This window comes from Oncorhynchus mykiss, chromosome 1 (assembly GCF_013265735.2).
Source record: "Oncorhynchus mykiss isolate Arlee chromosome 1, USDA_OmykA_1.1, whole genome shotgun sequence".
NCBI lineage: Eukaryota > Metazoa > Chordata > Actinopteri > Salmoniformes > Salmonidae > Oncorhynchus > Oncorhynchus mykiss.
The window spans coordinates 85,679,889-85,705,925 of record NC_048565.1 but is presented as its reverse complement, the minus strand read 5'-3'; the positions used below and the strand labels follow the sequence as shown (position 1 = coordinate 85,705,925).

General features: G+C 43.0%; 1 protein-coding gene across 3 annotated transcripts in view; it reads right to left on the bottom strand.

Annotated features, from left to right (window-relative positions):
* The window catches only part of LOC110514631 (lysosomal cobalamin transport escort protein LMBD1), a 221,406-nt gene that overhangs the window by 157,083 nt on the left and 38,286 nt on the right, over nt 1-26,037 (bottom strand). The gene's annotated exons all lie outside the window — the stretch shown is intronic.

Below are 26,037 nucleotides of genomic sequence, written 5' to 3'. Positions count from 1 at the left end.
TTCATGCTACCATCTTTCATGACCCGAAAATAGTTTCTGAACAGAACAGCGACTACTCCCCTCGAACTGGACAAAGATTTTCCCTTTAATGAGTCTGATGCAAAGGATATAATGTTGCTCCCGGACAAGGTCCAAATCCCAGTCATTTGCATTAAGAAAAGAAGGAGATACAGGGGTGCAGATCAGGGTGCCTTGTGAGAATTCGTAGGCAAGTGGCTAAATGCTCATCCAGAAGTGGCGCTCCTAGTGGCCGGGGACTTTAATGCAGGCAAACTTAAATACGTTTTACCTCATTTCTACCAGCATGTCACATGTGCAACCAGAAGAATAAAAAAAACTATAGACCTTTCTCGACACACAGAGACACATACAAAGCTCTCCCTCACCCTCCATTTGGCAAATCTGACCAGAATTATATCCTCCTGATTTCTGCTTAAAAACTAAAGTAAAGCAGGAAGTACCAGTGACTCGCTCAATACGGAAGTGGTCAAATGACGCGGTTGCAAAGCTACTACAGGACCGTTTTGCTAGAACAGACTGGAATATCTCCCGGGATTCATCCCGGATGAATGGCATTGAGGTGTATACCATCTCATACCACCGCCTTCATCATAAAGTGCATCAACAACGTCATCCCCACAGTGACTGTACGTATGTATATATGTGGCAGGGTTTCCAACTATTACTACAAAGGGAAACCCAGCCGCGAGCTGCCCAGTGATGCAAGCCTACCAGACGGGCTAAATCAAATCAAATCTAACTGCCTTTTATGCTCGCTTCGAGGCAAGCAACACTGAAGGATGCATGAGAGCACCAGCTGCTCCGGACGAATGTGTGATCACGATCTCCGTAGCAGATGTGAGCAAGACCTTTAAACAGGTCAACATTCACAAGGCCGCGGGGCCAGACAGATTACCAGAAGCGGTACCGGAGCGCCAAGTCTAGGTCCAAAAGGCTCCTTAACAGCTTCTACCCCCAAGCCATAAGACTGCTGAACACTTAATCAAATGGCTACCTGGAATATTTGGCTCTCCCCCCCCCCCCCCCCCCCCCCCTTTGTTTTGACACTGCTACTACTCACTGCTTATTATCTATGCATAGTCACTTTACACCTACCTACATGTACAAATTACCTCGACTGACCTGTCGAGGTCATTTGACTCGGTACCGAGTCAACCTGTCAACCTGACTTGTTGAGGTAATTTGACTCGGTACCGAGTCAACCTGTCAACCTGACCTGTTGAGGTACATTGACTCAGTAAAAGTATTACCATTTTATTATTTACTTTACATTAGTTTATTTTGTAAATACTTTATTAAATCTGCATTGATGGTTAAGGGCTTGTAAGTAAGCAGTTCATGTTAAGGTCCTGTTGTATTTGGTGCATGTGACAAATACAATTTGATTTGATTGTTTGTGATATTGGCCTCGAAATGGGAAAGATGTTTTGACTAGGTGGTTGTGTTATCTAGTGGAAATCCCTCTATCGTTTCCTGGTTGTGTTATCTAGTGGAAATCCCGCTATCGTTTCCTGGTTGTGTAATCTAGTGGAAATCCCTCCCCCAAATAATTTTGCACGCCCAATTTTTCAGTTTTTGATTTGTTAAAAAAGTTTGAAATATCCAATAAATGTCGTTCCACTTCATGATTGTGTCCCACTTGTTGTTGATTCTTCACAAAAAAATACAGTTTTATATCTTTATGTTTGAAGACTGAAATGTGGCAAAAGGTCGCAAAGTTAAAGGGGGCCGAATACTTTCGCAAGGCACTGTATATATATATATATATATATATATATATATATATATATATATATATATATATATATATGACAGCCAAAGTCAGAACAGCTTTCCCACAGATGCCGGCGGGAGAAATCAATAGACGAATGTCACAGCCGATCACAACACTGGCATGTAAGTAATACTGTGAAACACTATCATTACAAAATTACTGCAGATATGGACATTTTGTGAAATTAAAATGCAAAACTATAAAATACTATCAAATAGTCTCTCTCTATCCATCCCTCTCTGTCAGACAGTACACTATGATCATCACATCCCCATTACTTCACCAGATCAAAGCAGCTGTATTCTCCAGTCCATTCCTTTCCTGCACTCAGACACAGAGTAGCATACATAACACAAAGCTCTATTTCACTACTGGGATACATCTAACAATGAGGCTCCCTCCTCGACTCGCAAACATGATTTGATAAAAGTATTCTTCAAGAATATGATGACAGAGATGTTTATTAGCTTGGATGCCTCTCATTGTCAATAACAAACAAACAAACAAACAACATTAAATCAGTGCAATAGATTACTGTTGGGGCTCTGCAGTGGCCATCATCCACCTAGTAGCATGAACATGCCCAACAGATGCACAGCAATCAGCATCATATTGAAGAGGTTAGTCATTCTAGACAACTAGAGGGACTCATGTTGTGTCCATGGAGACCTATAGTCTAATCACCTCCAAAGGAAGGCTCACTAAGAGCAGGACTATTCATCTAGAATCATGTAAATGTATTAGTCTAATCACCTCCAAAGGAAGGCTCTTTAAGAGCAGGACTATTCATCTAGAATCATGTACATGTATTAGTCTAATCACCTCCAAAGGAAGGCTCACTAAGAGCAGGACTATTCATCTAGAATCATGTACATGTATTAGTCTAATCACCTCCAAAGGAAGGCTCTTTAAGAGCAGGACTATTCATCTAGAATCATGTACATGTATTAGTCTAATCACCTCCAAAGGAAGGCTCACTAAGAGCAGGACTATTCATCTAGAATCATGTACATGTATTAGTCTAATCACCTCCAAAGGAAGGCTCACTAAGAGCAGGGCTATTCATCTAGAATCATGTACATGTATTAGTCTAATCACCTCCAAAGGAAGGCTCACTAAGAGCAGGACTATTCATCTAGAATCATGTAAACTTATTAGACCATTTGTGATGTAAAAGACAAAACGGATCCTTTTTCACAGCGCTGTGTAACCATTTCACAGTACACCTTCTGTAGAGACCCATTCACTCATCTAGACGTGGCTGTGGGGTGGTTGTAGCCTCTCTCTCACATGGCCCGTCAAGTTAGCCAGGTGTGTCTGGGGGTGATTACGGCCATCTATTGTATTTCATGAACATGTGTACAATGTCTAGACAACAGTGACCCATCCACTTAGCTACATGTGGCTGGGGGTGTGTTTCTTTCACATGACCCATCAATTTATACAAGTGTGTCTGGGTGAGCATCATCTAATAATGATACAAATATTTATACCTGGACACTTTCTGTTATGCAAGTAACTGTACCGTTTAACCCTGCTGTATCCTGTGAATGTGACAAATGAACTGTATTGATATAGTGTGTGTTTACCAGAGACGGTAAAGTGAAGAACAACATGACCTGCACCAAAGTCAGATCAGGATGTAGGCCAAGAACTAGATAGAGTTTTCCCTATTGTAGGCTACTACTTTTACCACATTTAGTTTTGAAATCTTTGGTTATTTATACTACACTTCCTTACTGTTTAGCACATGGCCTCACATGTGAATCCTTAAAGAGATGGGTGGGGCTAAGGCTTAAGAGGGTGTGAAAGATGATAAATGGGTGTAGACAAAGAGCTCTCCTGTAGGTATACCAAAATATTCAAGGGCCATTTTCTCAAAAGTGAGGTTACAAGTTGATCAACTTTCAAAGCAGAATTGCATTCCCATTGTTCCTCAACTGCAGTGTATGATATTACATGTTCTAGCTCTGAGTCTCTATCTTTATCCAATGTAAAAAACACCATTATAAATGTTGCGACATAGACTGAAAAGATGTGCTGGGTCACATATAGGCCTGTTGGAAACTACAACTTCCTACTACATTGCACAGTTCAGGCTGGATCTGATTTATCTCTGGAGAAACTACAACTCCCTACTACATTGCACAGTTCAGGCTGGATCTGATTTATCTCTGGAGAAACTGTGTGATGTGCACATTGAGCTTACAGAAAATAAATGTTGCAGCGATGAGACAAGATCGTAATCACGAAATTGGGGAGAAAAAAGGGGTAAAAATTACAACAACAATAAATCAATAACGGAAATGTCGGTTAATCACTCTACACTAACAGAAACAGGACAATTTCACTTCCAACAGGAACAGTAGTGGAAAAAGAAGAGGCAGGGTAAGTCATAACTCCATGGCACACAACCCCCCCCCCCTCCCTCCCCACTCAACTCTAATGTAAATATCACTCCAGAAGAAGCTTTTATCCCACCAAAACCAGTGAAGCTATTGCAGCTGCTGCGTGTATGAAGAGTGCTAGTCAACCCACCCCTCTCGGGAGATACCAAGGTCTAGATTTTTCACAGGATGCAGAGTGAGTTTGCTTTCTTGTTTAGTTGTTGCTGTGTGCCAGCAGCCTTTTTTAGGCAAGACTCTTACATTCTTCAACATTAGGAATTCATCGAATGGAGGAGACATAGGGAACACACTAAAAGGAGAGGAGGAACACAATTATTTTAACCTGTGTGTGTGTGTGTGTGTGTGTGTGTGTGTGTGTGTGTGTGTGTGTGTGTGTGTGTGTGTGTGTGTGTGTGTGTGTGTGTGTGTGTGTGAGTGAGAGACAGCTTCTCTCTCTGAAGCTAATGGATGTGAGTGAAGACAGCCCATAAACCCACAAATAACTACCTTACAGTAGAGAAACACTTCTGAGACAGACTGTTCCAAATGGATTCCTTATATAGCACAATGTTCTGACCAATAGTTACACAGTTTAATGGCTGTGTGAGGAGAAAACTGAGGATGGATTGTAGTTTCTCCACAATACTAACATATTGTGAAAAGAAGGAAGCCTGTACAGAATAAAACATATTCCAAAACATGCATCCTGTTTGAAATAAGGCACTAAAGTAAAACTGCAGCAAAGAAATGCACTTTATGTCCTGAATACAAAGTGTTATGTTTGGGGAAAACCCAACACAACACATCACTGAGTACCACTCTTCATATTTTACAGCATGGTGGTGGTGGCAGTAATGGGTATGCTTGTCATCGGCAAGGTCTAGGGAGATTTTTAGGATACAAATAAACGGAATAGAACTAGGCACAGGAAAAATCCTAGCGGAAAACCGGGTTCAGTCTGTTTTCCAACAGACACTGGTAGACAATTTCACCTTTCAGCAGGACAATAACCTAAAACACAAGGCCAAATCTACACTGGAGTTGCTTACCAAGACAACATTGAATGTTCCTGAGTGGCCGAGTTACAGTTTTATCTTAAAATCGGCTTGAAAATCTATGGCAAGACTTGAAAAAGGCTGTTTAGCAATGATTAACCAACAAATCATTTTTAAAGAATAATGTGCAAATATTGTACAATCCAGGTGTACGAAGCTCTTAGAAACTTACCAAGAAAGACTCACAGATGGAATCACAGCCAATGGTGATTCTAACATGTATTGCCTCAGGGGTGTGAATAATTATGCAAATGAGATTTCAAATGTATTGAAAATGAAATACAGAATAAACATTTCTAAAAACATGTTTTCACTTTGTCATTATGGGCTAGTGTGTGTCATTATGGGCTAGTGTGTGTAGATGAGTGAGAAACATTTCACTTTGTCATTATGGGCTAGTGTGTGTCATTATGGGGTAGTGTGTGTCATTATGGGGTAGTGTGTGTCATTATGGGCTAGTGTGTGTCATTATGGGCTAGTGTGTGTCATTATGGGGTAGTGTGTGTCATTATGGGGTAGTGTGTGTCATTATGGGGTAGTGTGTGTCATTATGGGGTAGTGTGTGTCATTATGGGCTAGTGTGTGTCATTATGGGCTAGTGTGTGTCATTATGGGCTAGTGTGTGTCATTATGGGGTAGTGTGTGTCATTATGGGCTAGTGTGTGTCATTATGGGCTAGTGTGTGTCATTATGGGGTAGTGTGTGTCATTATGGGGTAGTGTGTGTCATTATGGGCTAGTGTGTGTCATTATGGGGTAGTGTGTGTCATTATGGGGTAGTGTGTGTCATTATGGGGTAGTGTGTGTCATTATGGGGTACTGTGTGTCATTATGGGCTAGTGTGTGTCATTATGGGCTAGTGTGTGTCATTATGGGGTAGTGTGTGTCATTATGGGCTAGTGTGTGTCATTATGGGGTAGTGTGTGTCATTATGGGGTAGTGTGTGTCATTATGGGCTAGTGTGTGTCATTATGGGGTAGTGTGTGTCATTATGGGGTAGTGTGTGTCATTATGGGCTAGTGTGTGTCATTATGGGCTAGTGTGTGTCATTATGGGCTAGTGTGTGTCATTATGGGCTAGTGTGTGTAGATGAGTGAGATACATTTCACTTTGTCATTATGGGGTAGTGTGTGTCATTATGGGGTAGTGTGTGTAGATGGGTGAGAAACATTTCACTTTGTCATTATGGGGTAGTGTGTGTAGATGGGAGAGAAACATTTCACTTTGTCATTATGGGCTAGTGTGTGTAGATGGGAGAGAAACATTTCACTTTGTCATTATGGGCTAGTGTGTGTAGATGGGAGAGAAACATTTCACTTTGTCATTATGGGGTAGTGTGTGTAGATGGGAGAGAAACATTTCACTTTGTCATTATGGGGTAGTGTGTGTAGATGGGTGAGAAAAACATTTCACTTTGTCATTATGGGCTAGTGTGTGTAGATGGGTGAGATACATTTCACTTTGTCATTATGGGCTAGTGTGTGTAGATGGGTGAGAAAAACATTTCACTTTGTCATTATGGGCTAGTGTGTGTAGATGGGAGAGAAACATTTCACTTTGTCATTACGGGCTAGTGTGTGTAGATGGGAGAGAAACATTTCACTTTGTCATTATGGGCTAGTGTGTGTCATTATGGGCTAGTGTGTGTACATGGGTGAGAAAAACATTTCACTTTGTCATTATGGGCTAGTGTGTGTAGATGGGTGAGATACATTTCACTTTGTCATTATGGGCTAGTGTGTGTAGATGGGTGAGAAAAACATTTCACTTTGTCATTATGGGCTAGTGTGTGTAGATGGGTGAGATACATTTCACTTTGTCATTATGGGCTAGTGTGTGTAGATGGGTGAGAAAAACATTTCACTTTGTCATTATGGGCTAGTGTGTGTAGATGGGAGAGAAACATTTCACTTTGTCATTATGGGGTAGTGTGTGTAGATGGGAGAGAAACATTTCACTTTGTCATTATGGGCTAGTGTGTGTAGATGGGAGAGAAACATTTCACTTTGTCATTATGGGGTAGTGTGTGTAGATGGGTGAGATACATTTCACTTTGTCATTATGGGCTAGTGTGTGTAGATGGGTGAGAAAAACATTTCACTTTGTCATTATGGGCTAGTGTGTGTAGATGGGAGAGAAACATTTCACTTTGTCATTACGGGCTAGTGTGTGTAGATGGGAGAGAAACATTTCACTTTGTCATTATGGGCTAGTGTGTGTCATTATGGGGTAGTGTGTGTCATTATGGGGTAGTGTGTGTCATTATGGGGTAGTGTGTGTCATTATGGGGTAGTGTGTGTCATTATGGGGTAGTGTGTGTCATTATGGGGTAGTGTGTGTCATTATGGGGTAGTGTGTGTCATTATGGGGTAGTGTGTGTCATTATGGGCTAGTGTGTGTCATTATGGGCTAGTGTGTGTCATTATGGGCTAGTGTGTGTCATTATGGGGTAGTGTGTGTCATTATGGGCTAGTGTGTGTCATTATGGGCTAGTGTGTGTCATTATGGGGTAGTGTGTGTCATTATGGGGTAGTGTGTGTCATTATGGGCTAGTGTGTGTCATTATGGGGTAGTGTGTGTCATTATGGGGTAGTGTGTGTCATTATGGGGTAGTGTGTGTCATTATGGGGTACTGTGTGTCATTATGGGCTAGTGTGTGTCATTATGGGCTAGTGTGTGTCATTATGGGGTAGTGTGTGTCATTATGGGCTAGTGTGTGTCATTATGGGGTAGTGTGTGTCATTATGGGGTAGTGTGTGTCATTATGGGCTAGTGTGTGTCATTATGGGGTAGTGTGTGTCATTATGGGGTAGTGTGTGTCATTAAGGGCTAGTGTGTGTCATTATGGGCTAGTGTGTGTCATTATGGGCTAGTGTGTGTCATTATGGGCTAGTGTGTGTCATTATGGGCTAGTGTGTGTAGATGAGTGAGATACATTTCACTTTGTCATTATGGGGTAGTGTGTGTCATTATGGGGTAGTGTGTGTAGATGGGTGAGAAACATTTCACTTTGTCATTATGGGGTAGTGTGTGTAGATGGGAGAGAAACATTTCACTTTGTCATTATGGGCTAGTGTGTGTAGATGGGAGAGAAACATTTCACTTTGTCATTATGGGCTAGTGTGTGTAGATGGGAGAGAAACATTTCACTTTGTCATTATGGGGTAGTGTGTGTAGATGGGAGAGAAACATTTCACTTTGTCATTATGGGGTAGTGTGTGTAGATGGGTGAGAAAAACATTTCACTTTGTCATTATGGGCTAGTGTGTGTAGATGGGTGAGATACATTTCACTTTGTCATTATGGGCTAGTGTGTGTAGATGGGTGAGAAAAACATTTCACTTTGTCATTATGGGCTAGTGTGTGTAGATGGGAGAGAAACATTTCACTTTGTCATTACGGGCTAGTGTGTGTAGATGGGAGAGAAACATTTCACTTTGTCATTATGGGCTAGTGTGTGTCATTATGGGCTAGTGTGTGTAGATGGGTGAGAAAAACATTTCACTTTGTCATTATGGGCTAGTGTGTGTAGATGGGTGAGATACATTTCACTTTGTCATTATGGGCTAGTGTGTGTAGATGGGTGAGAAAAACATTTCACTTTGTCATTATGGGCTAGTGTGTGTAGATGGGTGAGATACATTTCACTTTGTCATTATGGGCTAGTGTGTGTAGATGGGTGAGAAAAACATTTCACTTTGTCATTATGGGCTAGTGTGTGTAGATGGGAGAGAAACATTTCACTTTGTCATTATGGGGTAGTGTGTGTAGATGGGAGAGAAACATTTCACTTTGTCATTATGGGCTAGTGTGTGTAGATGGGAGAGAAACATTTCACTTTGTCATTATGGGGTAGTGTGTGTAGATGGGTGAGATACATTTCACTTTGTCATTATGGGCTAGTGTGTGTAGATGGGTGAGAAAAACATTTCACTTTGTCATTATGGGCTAGTGTGTGTAGATGGGTGAGATACATTTCACTTTGTCATTATGGGCTAGTGTGTGTAGATGGGTGAGAAAAACATTTCACTTTGTCATTATGGGCTAGTGTGTGTAGATGGGAGAGAAACATTTCACTTTGTCATTACGGGCTAGTGTGTGTAGATGGGAGAGAAACATTTCACTTTGTCATTATGGGGTAGTGTGTGTAGATGGGAGAGAAACATTTCACTTTGTCATTATGGGCTAGTGTGTGTAGATGGGAGAGAAACATTTCACTTTGTCATTATGGGCTAGTGTGTGTAGATGGGAGAGAAACATTTCACTTTGTCATTATGGGGTAGTGTGTGTAGATGGGAGAGAAACATTTCACTTTGTCATTATGGGGTAGTGTGTGTAGATGGGTGAGAAAAACATTTCACTTTGTCATTATGGGCTAGTGTGTGTAGATGGGTGAGATACATTTCACTTTGTCATTATGGGCTAGTGTGTGTAGATGGGTGAGAAAAACATTTCACTTTGTCATTATGGGCTAGTGTGTGTAGATGGGAGAGAAACATTTCACTTTGTCATTACGGGCTAGTGTGTGTAGATGGGAGAGAAACATTTCACTTTGTCATTATGGGCTAGTGTGTGTCATTATGGGCTAGTGTGTGTACATGGGTGAGAAAAACATTTCACTTTGTCATTATGGGCTAGTGTGTGTAGATGGGTGAGATACATTTCACTTTGTCATTATGGGCTAGTGTGTGTAGATGGGTGAGAAAAACATTTCACTTTGTCATTATGGGCTAGTGTGTGTAGATGGGTGAGATACATTTCACTTTGTCATTATGGGCTAGTGTGTGTAGATGGGTGAGAAAAACATTTCACTTTGTCATTATGGGCTAGTGTGTGTAGATGGGAGAGAAACATTTCACTTTGTCATTATGGGGTAGTGTGTGTAGATGGGAGAGAAACATTTCACTTTGTCATTATGGGCTAGTGTGTGTAGATGGGAGAGAAACATTTCACTTTGTCATTATGGGGTAGTGTGTGTAGATGGGTGAGATACATTTCACTTTGTCATTATGGGCTAGTGTGTGTAGATGGGTGAGAAAAACATTTCACTTTGTCATTATGGGCTAGTGTGTGTAGATGGGTGAGATACATTTCACTTTGTCATTATGGGCTAGTGTGTGTAGATGGGTGAGAAAAACATTTCACTTTGTCATTATGGGCTAGTGTGTGTAGATGGGAGAGAAACATTTCACTTTGTCATTACGGGCTAGTGTGTGTAGATGGGAGAGAAACATTTCACTTTGTCATTATGGGCTAGTGTGTGTCATTATGGGGTAGTGTGTGTCATTATGGGGTAGTGTGTGTCAATATGGGGTAGTGTGTGTCATTATGGGGTAGTGTGTGTCATTATGGGGTAGTGTGTGTCATTATGGGGTAGTGTGTGTCATTATGGGGTAGTGTGTGTCATTATGGGGTAGTGTGTGTCATTATGGGGTAGTGTGTGTCATTATGGGCTAGTGTGTGTCATTATGGGCTAGTGTGTGTCATTATGGGCTAGTGTGTGTCATTATGGGGTAGTGTGTGTCATTATGGGCTAGTGTGTGTCATTATGGGCTAGTGTGTGTCATTATGGGGTAGTGTGTGTCATTATGGGGTAGTGTGTGTCATTATGGGCTAGTGTGTGTCATTATGGGGTAGTGTGTGTCATTATGGGGTAGTGTGTGTCATTATGGGGTAGTGTGTGTCATTATGGGGTACTGTGTGTCATTATGGGCTAGTGTGTGTCATTATGGGCTAGTGTGTGTCATTATGGGGTAGTGTGTGTCATTATGGGCTAGTGTGTGTCATTATGGGGTAGTGTGTGTCATTATGGGGTAGTGTGTGTCATTATGGGCTAGTGTGTGTCATTATGGGGTAGTGTGTGTCATTATGGGGTAGTGTGTGTCATTATGGGCTAGTGTGTGTCATTATGGGCTAGTGTGTGTCATTATGGGCTAGTGTGTGTCATTATGGGCTAGTGTGTGTCATTATGGGCTAGTGTGTGTAGATGAGTGAGATACATTTCACTTTGTCATTATGGGGTAGTGTGTGTCATTATGGGGTAGTGTGTGTAGATGGGTGAGAAACATTTCACTTTGTCATTATGGGGTAGTGTGTGTAGATGGGAGAGAAACATTTCACTTTGTCATTATGGGCTAGTGTGTGTAGATGGGAGAGAAACATTTCACTTTGTCATTATGGGCTAGTGTGTGTAGATGGGAGAGAAACATTTCACTTTGTCATTATGGGGTAGTGTGTGTAGATGGGAGAGAAACATTTCACTTTGTCATTATGGGGTAGTGTGTGTAGATGGGTGAGAAAAACATTTCACTTTGTCATTATGGGCTAGTGTGTGTAGATGGGTGAGATACATTTCACTTTGTCATTATGGGCTAGTGTGTGTAGATGGGTGAGAAAAACATTTCACTTTGTCATTATGGGCTAGTGTGTGTAGATGGGAGAGAAACATTTCACTTTGTCATTACGGGCTAGTGTGTGTAGATGGGAGAGAAACATTTCACTTTGTCATTATGGGCTAGTGTGTGTCATTATGGGCTAGTGTGTGTAGATGGGTGAGAAAAACATTTCACTTTGTCATTATGGGCTAGTGTGTGTAGATGGGTGAGATACATTTCACTTTGTCATTATGGGCTAGTGTGTGTAGATGGGTGAGAAAAACATTTCACTTTGTCATTATGGGCTAGTGTGTGTAGATGGGTGAGATACATTTCACTTTGTCATTATGGGCTAGTGTGTGTAGATGGGTGAGAAAAACATTTCACTTTGTCATTATGGGCTAGTGTGTGTAGATGGGAGAGAAACATTTCACTTTGTCATTATGGGGTAGTGTGTGTAGATGGGAGAGAAACATTTCACTTTGTCATTATGGGCTAGTGTGTGTAGATGGGAGAGAAACATTTCACTTTGTCATTATGGGGTAGTGTGTGTAGATGGGTGAGATACATTTCACTTTGTCATTATGGGCTAGTGTGTGTAGATGGGTGAGAAAAACATTTCACTTTGTCATTATGGGCTAGTGTGTGTAGATGGGTGAGATACATTTCACTTTGTCATTATGGGCTAGTGTGTGTAGATGGGTGAGAAAAACATTTCACTTTGTCATTATGGGCTAGTGTGTGTAGATGGGAGAGAAACATTTCACTTTGTCATTACGGGCTAGTGTGTGTAGATGGGAGAGAAACATTTCACTTTGTCATTATGGGCTAGTGTGTGTCATTATGGGGTAGTGTGTGTCATTATGGGGTAGTGTGTGTCATTATGGGGTAGTGTGTGTCATTATGGGGTAGTGTGTGTCATTATGGGGTAGTGTGTGTCATTATGGGGTAGTGTGTGTCATTATGGGGTAGTGTGTGTCATTATGGGGTAGTGTGTGTCATTATGGGTAGTGTGTGTCATTATGGGGTAGTGTGTGTCATTATGGGGTAGTGTGTGTAGATGGGTGAGAAACACATTAAATACATTTTGTAATTCAGAGTGTAACCACAGAATGTGGAATAAGTCAAGGGGTATGAATACTTTCTGAAGGCACCAGTAATAGGGGGGTATAATTAAGCAATAAGGCATGAGGGGGTGTGGTATATGGCCAATATACCACGGCTAAGGGCTGTTCTTATGCACAACGCATCACGAAGTGCCTGGACACAGCCCTTAGCCGTGGTATATTGGCCATATACCACAAACCCCCGAGGTGCCATATTGCTATTATAAACTGGTCATCAACGTAATTACAGCAGTAAAAATAAATGTTTTGTCATACCCATGGTATACAGTCTGATATACCATGGTTGTCAGCCAATCAGCATTCAGGGCAGGAACCACCCAGTTTATAATGCTGTGTTTTTTTACATTACAACGATGGGTTACACTGCTCTACTAAATCACCCTGCTGGGTTTGGACTGTCTGGGTGTGAATAGACAGCATGTAAAATATGGACTCTCATCTGTCAGCATTTGAGTCAGTCGCCCAGTTCACTAAGTTAGACTTGTCACCTGACAATGGTTCTTAGTGGTGAGTTCATGGCCTTAGGAATACATCAGGCTCCTACACAGAAGCCAGTGCCAACACACACACAGTGGAGAGACACATGCTAGTCAATGTGTTAGAGATTCCTGTTTCTCCTCCAGCAGTGTCTGTGACAGGACATTTGTTTCAATAAGCCAGTGCTCACTGCTCCACTCAGGTGTTTGTTTACACTCGTTTACAGCTTGGCCGAGTTACCTCAGTGAGGATCAGTCTACTCTAGGCCGAGTTACCTCAGTGAGGATCAGTCTACTCTAGGCCGATTTACCTCAGTGAGGATCAGTCTACTCTAGGCCGAGTTACCTCCGTGAGGATCAGTCTACTCTAGGCCGAGTTACCTCAGTGAGGATCAGTCTACTCTAGGCTGAGTTACCTCTGTGAGGATCAGTCTACTCTAGGCCGAGTTACCTCAGTGAGGATCAGTCTACTCTAGGCCGAGTTACCTCAGTGAGGATCAGTCTACTCTAGGCCGAGTTACCTCCGTGAGGATCAGTCTACTCTAGGCCGAGTTACCTCAGTGAGGATCAGTGCTGAGTTACCTCAGTGAGGATCAGTGGCGAGTCACCTCAGTGAGGATCAGTCTACTCTAGGCCGAGTTACCTCAGTGAGGACCAGTCTACTCTAGGCTGAGTTACCTCAGTGAGGATCAGTCTACTCTAGGCCGAGGTACCTCAGTGAGGATCAGTCTACTCTAGGCCGAGTTACCTCAGTGAGGATCAGTGTCGAGTTACCTCAGTGAGCATCAGTGCCGAGTTACCTCAGTGAGGATCAGTGCCGAGTTACCTCAGTGAGGATCAGTCTACTCTAGGCCGAGTTACCTCAGTGAGGATCAGTCTACTCTAGGCCGAGTTACCTCCGTGAGGATCAGTCTACTCTAGGCCGAGTTACCTCAGTGAGGATCAGTCTACTCTAGGCTGAGTTACCTCTGTGAGGATCAGTCTACTCTAGGCCGAGTTACCTCAGTGAGGATCAGTCTACTCTAGGCCGAGTTACCTCAGTGAGAATCAGTCTACTCTAGGCCGAGTTACCTCCGTGAGGATCAGTCTACTCTAGGCCGAGTTACCTCAGTGAGGATCAGTGCTGAGTTACCTCAGTGAGGATCAGTCTACTCTAGGCCGAGTTACCTGAGGATGGATCAGTCTACTCTAGGCGGAGTTACCTCAGTGAGGACCAGTCTACTCTAGGCTGAGTTACCTCAGTGAGGATCAGTCTACTCTAGGCCGAGGTACCTCAGTGAGGATCAGTCTACTCTAGGCCGAGTTACCTCAGTGAGGATCAGTGTCGAGTTACCTCAGTGAGGATCAGTGCCGAGTTACCTCAGTGAGGATCAGTGCCGAGTTACCTCAGTGAGGATCAGTGCCGAGTTACCTCAGTGAGGATCAGTCTACTCTAGGCCGAGTTACCTCAGTGAGGACCAGTCTACTCTAGGCTGAGTTACTTCTGTGAGGATCAGTCTACTCTAGGCCGAGTTACCTCAGTGAGGATCAGTCTACTCTAGGCCGAGTTACCTCCGTGAGGATCAGTCTACTCTAGGCCGAGTTACCTCAGTGTGGATCAGTCTACTCTAGGCTGAGTTACCTCTGTGAGGATCAGTCTACTCTAGGCTGAGTTACCTCAGTGTGGATCAGTCTACTCTAGGCTGAGTTACCTCTGTGAGGATCAGTCTACTCTAGGCTGAGTTACCTCAGTGAGGATCAGTCTACTCTAGGCTGAGTTACCTCCGTGAGGATCAGTCTACTCTAGGTCGAGTTACCTCCGTGAGGATCAGTCTACTCTAGGCTGAGTTACCTCAATGTGGATCAGTCTACTCTAGGCTGAGTTACCTCTGTGAGGATCAGTCTACTCTAGGCTGAGTTACCTCAGTGAGGATCAGTCTACTCTAGGCTGAGTTACCTCCGTGAGGATCAGTCTACTCTAGGTCGAGTTACCTCCGTGAGGATCAGTCTACTCTAGGCTGAGTTACCTCAGTGTGGATCAGTCTACTCTAGGCTGATTGCTGACAAGAAACAAATGGCTGGAAAGGAAACTAGTGCACAGCTTCCTGCCACTAGGCATTATGTGCATATGGGGAACTAATTATATTGTTCCATTGTGCCACACACACACACATTCATCATAACACTATGAATATTAAGATACTCAGGGAATAGGTCACACCACATTACAGCAGATCTTCCATTACTCTTGAACAGACCAGTGTTGGGTTCAAATACTTTTGGATGGGCTTACTTCAGCTTGGCAGCTTTCCTGGCGCAATGGACCCAATAGAATGGTACCAAAAGTGCAGGAATAGTCAAACACTTCAGGTAGGCTAAGTCAAATGCAAAAATAGTTGATAGATAGGCCTCATTTATAAACATTGCGTACGTACAAAATAAACCCCAAAACATTTGCGCCATTTTTCCCGCAAAAGTTGGCATTCATAAAAACTGAACTTGGAGTGAGAATGCCCTTTCCTCCACACAAACTTTAGACCATGTATGCACATTCACTAGTGGTTGGCGATTTGTAATGCAGGCAGGCCAGTAAGTCTTTTGTGCAAATGGGTGATATTGGGGGGGGGGGGGGGTTAAAACGTTGTGCTGACAGCTCCACAACCATTTGCCATCCTTTACTCTTTCAGAAACTGTCCCAGTCCTTTGCCAGATACAGCAAAGGTTAATGCAAAAAATGGAAACATTGTGCAAACCCAGTACATAGACTGGTAGCTGATGTAAAAGACAGAAACATTGTGCAAACCCAGTACATAGACTGGTAGTTGATGTAAAAGATAGAAACATTGTGCAAACCCAGTACATAGACTGGTAGTTGATGTAAAAGATAGAAACATTGTGCAAACCCAGTACATAGACTGGTAGTTGATGTAAAAGATAGAAACATTGTGCAAACCCAGTACATAGACTGGTAGTTGATGTAAAAGATAGAAACATTGTGCAAACCCAGTACATAGACTGGTAGTTGATGTAAAATATAGAAACATTGTGCAAACCCAGTACATAGACTGGTAGTTGATGTAAAAGATAGAAACATTGTGCAAACCCAGTACATAGACTGGTAGTTGATGTAAAAGATAGAAACATTGTGCAAACCCAGTACATAGACTGGTAGCTGATGTAAAAGATAGAAACATTGTGCAAACCCAGTACATAGACTGGTAGTTGATGTAAAAGACAGAAACATTGTGCAAACCCAGTACATAGACTGGTAGTTGATGTAAAATATAGAAACATTGTGCAAACCCAGTACATAGACTGGTAGTTGATGTAAAAGACAGAAACATTGTGCAAACCCAGTACATAGACTGGTAGTTGATGTAAAAGACAGAAACATTGTGCAAACCCAGTACATAGACTGGTAGTTGATGTAAAAGACAGAAACATTGTGCAAACCCAGTACATAGACTGGTAGTTGATGTAAAAGACAGAAACATTGTGCAAACCCAGTACATAGACTGGTAGTTGATGTAAAAGACAGAAACATTGTGCAAACCCAGTACATAGACTGGTAGTTGATGTAAAAGACAGAAACATTGTGCAAACCCAGTACATAGACTGGTAGTTGATGTAAAATATAGAAACATTGTGCAAACCCAGTACATAGACTGGTAGTTGATGTAAAAGACAGAAACATTGTGCAAACCCAGTACATAGACTGGTAGTTGATGTAAAATATAGAAACATTGTGCAAACCCAGTACATAGACTGGTAGTTGATGTAAAAGATAGAAACATTGTGCAAACCCAGTACATAGACTGGTAGTTGATGTAAAAGACAGAAACATTGTGCAAACCCAGTACATAGACTGGTAGTTGATGTAAAATATAGAAACATTGTGCAAACCCAGTACATTGTGCAAACCCAGTACAAACCCAGTACTGGTAGTTGATGTAAAAGATGTGACAGTATGGGTAGGCGTGACATCATAAACCTACTTCATCTCAGAGCCTCTGTACCAACGCAGATAGAAACACAATCTATTGACAAACTAAATAGTCAACAACTATTTATCTTTTCCATAGAAGTGTGGGTGGTAGCATTTTACTTTGAACTTGTTTCTAAAATACAATCAATCAAGTGTTTGGCACTGGCTTTAGGCAGCATGTTTAGATATGAAAAGTCCCTGTAATAGATGAAAACATTCTGCCCCGTCACACCTCTAGAGAAATGGGATCAAATTTGCCATTGCTCTCTCTTTTAGAAAGCAGAAACTGCCGTGGCCAAAGTCCAATAGTTCCACATTATACAGCAAAAAAAGGGTGTTATGGTCACCATAAAAGGGTGAATGAAGGGTGTTATCGTCACCATAAAAGGGTGAATTTTATGGCCACCATAAAATGGTGAATGAAGGGTGTTATGGTCACCACAAAAGGGTGAATGAAGGGTGTTATCGTCACCATAAAAGGTGAATGGAGGGTGTTTTTCTGACAGAGTTATAATTCTCGTTCACACGTGCACAGTTTTACGACAGGTCTGATTTATAACGAGAGACATACCTATGTACGGCGTGCGCCAAGTTTAGAAATACATGTATTTTATGTATACGTACCTGTTCTTTTCATAAATGGCACATCCAGATATTTAGTGTAAACGAGGCTTCTGCTCCCTAAGCAGATGTAATGTTGCTATGAGAGGGAGAAGAGAACACCTGACCAGTGAAGAAAAGTAGCACATTATTAACCCCTAGACAGAAGGGGAAGCGTAGAGAGAGAGACAACTAAATAATTAAGTGGCATACATCAGCCCTCCACTAAGTTCTTCTGGCCTTATTATAGCTTTCCCCAAAAACCCTTGCTCCCAACTGGGACGCAAAAGAGGATTTCTAAGGATTTCTTCAAAGTGGATAGATTATCAAAACATGCCATTTTTAATTAAAAACTAAGCCTAACATCTGTACAAATAAACAAAAACAAATATTTAATCTGAGATTCATTTTACAGTATATCATTGCTTGCTTGTTGTTATCTGACTGGATCACAGATATTGAATTTGAAAATGAACACTGGATATTGCTACATGATGGGACTAACATAACAGTAAGGCTACCCCACAGACAAACTCCTATCAGATAACAGTAAGGCTACCCCACAGACAAACTCCTATCAGATAACAGTAAGGCTACCCCACAGACAAAACTCCTATCAGATAACAGTAAGGCTACCCCACAGACAAAACTCCTATCAGATAACAGTAAGGCTACCCCACAGACAAAACTCCTATCAGATAACAGTAAGGCTACCCCACAGACAAAACTCCTATCAGATAACAGTAAGGCTACCCCACAGACAAACTCCTATCAGATAACAGTAAGGCTACCCCACAGACAAAACTCCTATCAGATAACAGTAAGGCTACCCCACAGACAAACTCCTATCAGATAACAGTAAGGCTACTCCACAGACAAAACTCCTATCAGATAACAGTAAGGCTACCCCACAGACAAACTCCTATCAGATAACAGTAAGGCTACCCCACAGACAAAACTCCTATCAGATAACAGTAAGGCTACTCCACAGACAAAACTCCTATCAGCAAACTTTTAAAGTAAAACACTTTCTTTCAAACGATCTTCTTAAAGATTTTCCTGTTGATTGTTCTCTGGCATCTAACGATATTGGAAATATTGAGCAACACAGCTCTAACCCCAATGAGTTAACTTCAAAGGTATTGTCATCAAATGGAAACACAAGGTGTGTGTGAGAACACTTTTAGCATGTCTAATGAAACAAAAACCCCTAGGAAGGCACAGTGGGCCAGCATGAGATCAGGCCCCCTAGGAAGGCACAGTGGGCCAGCATGAGATCAAGCCCCCTAGGAAGATACAGTGTGCCAGCATGAGATCAAGCCCTCTAGGAAGGCACAGTGGGCCAGCATGAGATCAGGCCCCCTAGGAAGGCACAGTGGGCCAGCATGAGATCAAGCCCCCTAGGAAGATACAGTGTGCCAGCATGAGATCAAGCCCTCTAGGAAGGTACAGTGGGCCAGCATGAGATCAGGCCCCCTAGGAAGGTACAGTGGGCCAGCATGAGATCAAGCCCCCTAGGAAGGTACAGTGGGCCAGCATGAGATCAGGCCCCCTAGGAAGGTACAGTGGGCCAGAATGAGATCAGGCCCCCTAGGAAGGTACAGTGGGCCAGCATGAGATCAAGCCCCCTAGGAAGGTACAGTGGGCCAGCATGAGATCAGGCCCCCTAGGAAGGTACAGTGGGCCAGCATGAGATCAGGCCCCCTAGGAAGGTACAGTGGGCCAGCATGAGATCAAACCCAATTTGAGAACCAGAAGATACAGCTTCACTTCTGGTCATACAATTTTACCAATTGTGAAGGGGGGGGGGGGGGGGGGGGGGTGCGTGCAAAGGCCACCCATGTTCAAGTCAGGGTGGAAACGTGTTCTATCAGACAGACAACAGTCAGGGTGGAAACGTGTTCTATCAGACAGACATCAGACAGGGTTGAAACGTGTTCTATCAGACAGACAACAGTCAGGGTGGAAACGTGTTCTATCAGACAGACAACAGTCAGGGTGGAAACGTGTTCTATCAGACAGACAACAGTCAGGGTGGAAACGTGTTCTATCAGACAGACAACAGTCAGGGTGGAAACGTGTTCTATCAGACAGACAACAGTCAGGGTGGAAACGTGTTCTATCAGACAGACAACAGTCAGGGTGGAAACGTGTTCTATCAGACAGACAACAGCCAGGGTGGAAACGTGTTCTATCAGACAGACAACAGTCAGGGTGGAAACGTGTTCTATCAGACAGACAACAGCCAGGGTGGAAACGTGTTCTATCAGACAGACAACAGTCAGGGTGGAAACGTGTTCTATCAGACAGACAACAGTCAGGGTGGAAACGTGTTCTATCAGACAGACAACAGTCAGGGTGGAAACGTGTTCTATCAGACAGACAACAGTCAGGGTGGAAACGTGTTCTATCAGACAGACAACAGTCAGGGTGGAAACGTGTTCTCAGCCAGACATCAGACAGGGTTGAAACGTGTTCTATCAGACAGACAACAGTCAGGGTGGAAACGTGTTCTATCAGACAGACAACAGTCAGGGTGGAAACGTGTTCTATCAGACAGACAACAGTCAGGGTGGAAACGTGTTCTCAGCCAGACATCAGACAGGGTTGAAACGTGTTCTATCAGACAGACAACAGTCAGGGTGGAAACGTGTTCTATCAGACAGACAACAGTCAGGGTGGAAACGTGTTCTATCAGACAGACAACAGTCAGGGTGGAAACGTGTTCTATCAGACAGACAACAGTCAGGGTGGAAACGTGTTCTATCAGACAGACAAGTCAGGGTGGAAACGTGTTCTATCAGACAGACAACAGTCAGGGTGGAAACGTGTTCTATCAGACAGACAACAGTCAGGGTGGAAACGTGTTCTATCAGACAGACAACAGCCAGGGTGGAAACGTGTTCTCAGCCAGACATCAGACAGGGTTGAAACGTGTTCTATCAGACAGACAACAGTCAGGGTGGAAACGTGTTCTATCAGACAGACAACAGTCAGGGTGGAAACGTGTTCTATCAGACAGACAACAGTCAGGGTGGAAACGTGTTCTATCAGACAGACAACAGTCAGGGTGGAAACGTGTTCTATCAGACAGACAACAGTCAGGGTGGAAACGTGTTCTATCAGACAGACAACAGTCAGGGTGGAAACGTGTTCTATCAGACAGACAACAGTCAGGGTGGAAACGTGTTCTCAGCCAGACATCAGACAGGGTTGAAACGTGTTCTATCAGACAGACAACAGTCAGGGTGGAAACGTGTTCTATCAGACAGACAACAGTCAGGGTGGAAACATGTTCTATCAGACAGACAACAGTCAGGGTGGAAACGTGTTCTATCAGACAGACAACAGTCAGGGTGGAAACGTGTTCTATCAGACAGACAACAGTCAGGGTGGAAACGTGTTCTATCAGACAGACAACAGCCAGGGTGGAAACGTGTTCTATCAGACAGACAACAGTCAGGGTGGAAACGTGTTCTATCAGACAGACAACAGTCAGGGTGGAAACGTGTTCTATCAGACAGACAACAGTCAGGGTGGAAACGTGTTCTATCAGACAGACAACAGTCAGGGTGGAAACGTGTTCTATCAGACAGACAACAGTCAGGGTGGAAACGTGTTCTCAGCCAGACATCAGACAGGGTTGAAACGTGTTCTATCAGACAGACAACAGTCAGGGTGGAAACGTGTTCTATCAGACAGACAACAGTCAGGGTGGAAACGTGTTCTATCAGACAGACAACAGTCAGGGTGGAAACGTGTTCTATCAGACAGACAACAGTCAGGGTGGAAACGTGTTCTCAGCCAGACATCAGACAGGGTTGAAACGTGTTCTATCAGACAGACAACAGTCAGGGTGGAAACGTGTTCTATCAGACAGACAACAGTCAGGGTGGAAACGTGTTCTATCAGACAGACAACAGTCAGGGTGGAAACGTGTTCTCAGCCAGACATCAGACAGGGTTGAAACGTGTTCTATCAGACAGACAACAGTCAGGGTGGAAACGTGTTCTATCAGACAGACAACAGTCAGGGTGGAAACGTGTTCTATCAGACAGACAACAGTCAGGGTGGAAACGTGTTCTATCAGACAGACAACAGTCAGGGTGGAAACGTGTTCAATCAGACAGACAACAGTCAGGGTGGAAACGTGTTCTATCAGACAGACAACAGTCAGGGTGGAAACGTGTTCTATCAGACAGACAACAGTCAGGGTGGAAACGTGTTCTATCAGACAGACAACAGTCAGGGTTGAAACGTGTTCTATCAGACAGACAACAGTCAAGGTGGAAACGTGTTCTATCAGACAGACAACAGCCAGGGTGGAAACGTGTTCTATCAGACAGACAACAGTCAGGGTGGAAACGTGTTTTATCAGACAGACAACAGTCAGGGTGGAAACGTGTTCTATCAGACAGACAACAGTCAGGGTGGAAACGTGTTCTATCAGACAGACAACAGTCAGGGTGGAAACGTGTTCTATCAGACAGACAACAGTCAGGGTGGAAACGTGTTCTATCAGACAGACAACAGTCAGGGTTGAAACGTGTTCTATCAGACAGACAACAGTCAGGGTGGAAACGTGTTCTATCAGACAGACAACAGTCAGGGTGGAAACGTGTTCTATCAGACAGACAACAGCCAGGGTGGAAACGTGTTCTATCAGACAGACAACAGTCAGGGTGGAAACGTGTTCTATCAGACAGACAACAGTCAGGGTGGAAACGTGTTCTATCAGACAGACAACAGTCAGGGTGGAAACGTGTTCTATCAGACAGACAACAGTCAGGGTGGAAACGTGTTCTATCAGACAGACAACAGTCAGGGTGGAAACGTGTTCTATCAGACAGACAACAGTCAGGGTGGAAACGTGTTCTATCAGACAGACAACAGTCAGGGTGGAAACGTGTTCTATCAGACAGACAACAGTCAGGGTGGAAACGTGTTCTCAGCCAGACATCAGACAGGGTGGAAACGTGTTCTATCAGACAGACAACAGTCAGGGTGGAAATGTGTTCTATCAGACAGACAACAGTCAGGGTGGAAACGTGTTCTATCAGACAGACAACAGTCAGGGTGGGTTGAAGCGCCAGGCTCAACTTTTCCTCTGTTTTGGTTCCCTGGCCTCCACGCTGTGAACAGCTTGATGTGAACCCGTGAACATGCAGATACTGTGTGTGACTGTGTGAGAGCGAGGTCTTGCATCTCACCCACGTCAATATCCTTGCCTATCGCCTGCCTCCTCCTCCCTCTCCCGCACGCTGGCTCACCTGCTCTTTGCTAATGATACGAGTGTTGACTTTATTAGGATCCCCAGTAGTCACAGCACATGCAGCAGCTACTCTCCCTTCGGTACACATAAAACAAACACATTATAAAGTACACAAGAGTTATAGACAAAACATAAGATATTACGTTAAAATAAATACAATATATATAACCAATGTGCTAGTTGTTTTGACTACTTTCTTGTCATCCTCGCTGGCACCAAAAGTTTTAAAAAGTGTTGATAGGGGACAGAATGCGGTCGGAACGTCTAATAATTGGCTTATATATTACTCTTCCAGAATTCCCACGTGGGAGAGGATACTGGACATTGAATCAAAGCCTATTGGATGGTAACTTTTATTTTTTGACCAGGACATAAGAATTTATAACTGACTTTTTGCAACACAACATAGGTACAGCAGATCCCCTTATTGTATGGGACACTTTTAAATGTGCTTTTAGAGGCCATGAAATTCAGTACTCATCTCTAAAACAAAAGACATTTAGGTCCAAAGAGTCCATATTAACCAAGGAAATAAGTTCTAACAGTACAGTTAGATAGCAATACAAACTGTACCATAGAGGCTCAGAGTAAGTTAGAGGAAAAACAAAAAGACATGGAGGAACTTATTCAAGAAAGACCCAGTGCAATATATTATAACAAATAAAGCAAACTGGATGGAATATGTGGACAAAAAGACCCCATTCTTTATTAACCTTCAACCTAGAAACGCTACAAAATATGATTTACTGTTACGAATGACAAAGTCACCCCTGATTCACCAAAATATATTTTGAAAGAGGAAGTAAAGTACTTTAAGCCCATGTATTCGTTTCAGTTCCCGCCATCTCTACTAACCAAAGTCAATTGTAAGCATTTTTTTATTTGAATAATGTAAAATTAACAACTGTACAGAAAGAAGGCCAAATTCCAGAGGAGAAACTTACTGATGTAAATAAAGCCTTTAAGTCTGGGAAACCTCCAGGGCTGGATGGCATGCCAGCTGAGGACCTTCCCCAGATCTGTACCTCGACACAATCCTGTCTCGGAGCTCTACGGACTATTTCTTTGACCTCATGGCTTGGTTTTTGCTCTGACATGCGCTGTCAACTGTGGGACCTTATATAGACAGCTGTGTGCCTTTCCAAATGTCCAATCAATTGAATTTACCACAGGTGGACTCCAATCAATTCGTAAGGGCGTGGACTACAAGGTGTTGAAAGCGTTCCACAGGGATGCTGGACCATGTTGACACTAATGTGTCCCACGGTTGTGTCAACTTGGCTGGATGTCCTTTGGGTGGTGGAACATTCTTGATACACACAGGAAACTGTTGAGCGTTGCAGTTCTTCACATAAACCAGTGCACCTGACACCTGCTACCAGACCCCGTTCAAAAGACACTTCAATCTGTTGTCTTGCCCATTCACCCTCTGAATGCTACACAGACACAATCCGTGTCTCAATTGTCTAAAGGCTTAAAAATCTTTCTTTAACCTGTCTCCTCTCCTTCATCTACACTGATTGAAGTGGATTTAACGAGTGACATCAATAAGGGATCATAGCTTTCACCTGGATTCAACTAGTCCGTCTATGTCATGGAAAGAGCCGGTGTTCTTCATATTTTATACATATTGATATTTTTATAAACAGTACAGTTACATCAGATCTTTAGAAGAGGCGATGCACCGTGAAAATCTGTTTTTAGCTCTTTTTTAAAGCTGAGCGTTATGTCTGAGTAACCTCTGGTGGCAGAGCATTCCACAATGACATGGCTCTATACATAACTGAGTAACCTCTGGTGACAGAGCATTCCACAATGACATGACTCTATACATAACTGAGTAACCTCTGGTGACAGAGCATTCCACAATGACATGGCTCTATACATAACTGAGTAACCTCTAGTGACAGAGCATTCCACCATGACATGACTCTATACATAACTGAGTAACCTCTGGTGGCAGAGCATTCCACAATGACATGGCTCTATACATAACTGAGTAACCTCTAGTGACAGAGCATTCCACCATGACATGACTCTATACATAACTGAGTAACCTCTAGTGACAGAGCATTCCACAATGACATGGCTCTATACATAACTGAGTGACCTCTAGTGACAGAGCATTCCACCATGACATGGCTCTATACATAACTGAGTAACCTCTAGTGACAGAGCATTCCACCATGACATGGCTCTATACATAACTGAGTAACCTCTAGTGACAGAGCATTCCACAATGACATGACTCTATACATAACTGAGTAACCTCTAGTGACAGAGCATTCCACCATGACATGACTCTATACATAACTGAGTAACCTCTGGTGACAGAGCATTCCACCATGACATGACTCTATACATAACTGAGTAACCTCTAGTGACAGAGCATTCCACCATGACATGACTCTATACATAACTGAGTAACCTCTGGTGACAGAGCATTCCACAATGGCATGACTCTATACATAACTGAGTAACCTCTAGTGACAGAGCATTCCACCATGACATGGCTCTATACATAACTGAGTAACCTCTAGTGACAGAGCATTCCACAATGACATGGCTCTATACATAACTGAGTGACCTCTAGTGACAGAGCATTCCACCATGACATGGCTCTATACATAACTGAGTAACCTCTAGTGACAGAGCATTCCACCATGACATGGCTCTATACATAACTGAGTAACCTCTAGTGACAGAGCATTCCACCATGACATGACTCTATACATAACTGAGTAACCTCTGGTGACAGAGCATTCCACCATGACATGACTCTATACATAACTGAGTAACCTCTAGTGACAGAGCATTCCACCATGACATGACTCTATACATAACTGAGTAACCTCTGGTGACAGAGCATTCCACAATGGCATGACTCTATACATAACTGAGTAACCTCTAGTGACAGAGCATTCCACCATGACATGGCTCTATACATAACTGAGTAACCTCTAGTGACAGAGCATTCCACAATGACAT